A 2,160-nucleotide genomic window follows, 5' to 3' on the forward strand; every position below is an offset into this window, starting at 1 on the left:
CTTGGGAGGCTGAGACCAGGAGTTGGAGGTTGCTATGAGCTGTGATGTCACGGCACTCTACCCAGGGGGATAGCTTGAGGCTCCATCTCAAAAAAAAAAAAAATAGAAAAACTAGATGGGCGTGGTGGCAAGTGCCTGTAGTCCCAGCTACTTGGGAGGCTGAGGATCGCTTGAGCCCAACAGTTTGAGGTGGCTGTAAGCTATTATGCCATAGCACTCTACCCAGGGTGAGACTCTGTCTCAAAAAAAAAAAAAAGTTATTTTCTGAATATGTTAATTGGCTTGATTGTGGTAATCATCTGCCCCTCCAGAAGGTATGTCAAAACATCACACTGCACATGTATGTTGCACCTTAAACATATGTAAATTTTATTTGTCAATTAGGTCTTAATAAAGAAAAAAGATTCTGGAAGGATATACATGATCTTAGTAAGTGGTTACCTCTGGGAAGTGGACCTGGAAGGCATTCTTATTTCTCACTTTCCCGTTCTGTATTGTTTTCTGTTTTAAAGTGCCTATATGATTTAATATTCCAAATAAAAAATGAAATTTGTTTAGCACTATAACATTAATAGGGGCCACCCACTGGAGGGTGAAAGTACTGGAAGGTGACACAGGTTATCTTCTCCCTTGTCTTTTATTTGTAAAATTTTTGAAATGGGAAAGTTGATAAGTATTATATCATAATCCAGGAGACAGAAGCCATATAGAAATTTGAGAGAGAACCAGGTGCAGTAGCTCATGCCTACAATCCCCACTGCTTGGGAGGCTGCAGCAGTGGGAGGACTGCTTAAGCCCTGGAGTTTGAGATGAGTCTGGACAGCATGGTGAGACCCTCATCTCAAAAAAAAGGAAGACATTTGAATAGAGAAAGTTTAATATATAGATACTCCTCAACCTCCAATGGGGCTACATCCTCATAAACCCATCATAAATTAAGAACATCAAAAGTCAAAATACAGGCTCAGTGCCTGTGGCTCAAGCAGCTAAGGTGCCAACCACATACACCTGAGCTGGCAGGTTCGAATCCAGCCCGGGCCCGCCAAACAACGACAGCTGCAACCAAAAAATAGCCGGGCATTGTGGCAGGCACCTGTAGTACCAGCGACTTGGGAGGCTGAGGCAAGAAGCCCAGCAGTTGGAGGTTGCTGTGAGCTGTGATGCGAGCACTCTACCCAGGGTGACAGCTTGAGACTGTCTCAAAAAAAAAAAAAAAAATAAAAATAAAAAATATATATATATGTATATATATATACACACACGTAAGTCAAAAATACATTTAATACACCTAAACTACCAAACATCTGAACTTAGCTTAGTCTACGTGCTCAGAACAATTAAAACTTTAGCCTACAGTTGAACAAAATCATCTAACACAAAGTCTATTTTATAAGTGTTGAATATCTCATGTAATATATAGAATACTGTACTGAAAGTGAAAAATGGAGTAGTTGTATGGTTACTTGAGGGACAGCTCACTTTCACAGTCAAAGTAAAAAAAGTAAAAAAACCATTATGTCAAACATTGTGAGTTGGGGACCATCAGCAAGGAGTTAGTAACTCTAACAGAGAATGGAATGAGGATTTGGTAGCAAGGAATAGAGAACTCTAAGCAGATATAGAGAACAGCTTACAGACTATTCAGCCTAGGCTCAGACAAAACACCCAAAAAAGCCCCAGGATTGAGATCCAAACCTCCTGTGAGAGGACACAGTGGTGAAAGATAAAGACTGCATTTTATATATTTATTTATTTATAGCTTTTTGAGACAGAGCCTCAAGTTGTCACCCTCAGTAGTGCCATGGCGTCACAGCTCACAGCAACCTCGAACTCTTGGGCTTAAGTGATTCACTTACCTCAGCCTCCTAAGTACCTGGGACTACAGATGTCTGCCACAACGCCTGGCTGTTTTCTTTGTTGTAGTTGTCGTTGTTTGGCTGGCCCCGGGCTGGGCTCAAACCTGCCAGCTTTTGTGTATGTGGCCGGCACTCTATACACTGAGCTATGGGCGCTGCCTGAAAATAACTCTTAAATTTCCTTCCATTTATCATTTTCTCCTTTCTTTTTTTTTAGACGGAGCCTCAAGCTATCCCCCTGGGTAGAGTGCCATGGCATCACGCTCACAGCAACCTCCAACTCCTGGGCTCAAGTGAGTCTCCT

This window comes from Otolemur garnettii, unplaced genomic scaffold (assembly GCF_000181295.1).
Source record: "Otolemur garnettii isolate 467f Iridium unplaced genomic scaffold, OtoGar3 scaffold00017, whole genome shotgun sequence".
In the NCBI taxonomy this organism is placed as follows: Eukaryota; Metazoa; Chordata; class Mammalia; order Primates; family Galagidae; genus Otolemur; species Otolemur garnettii.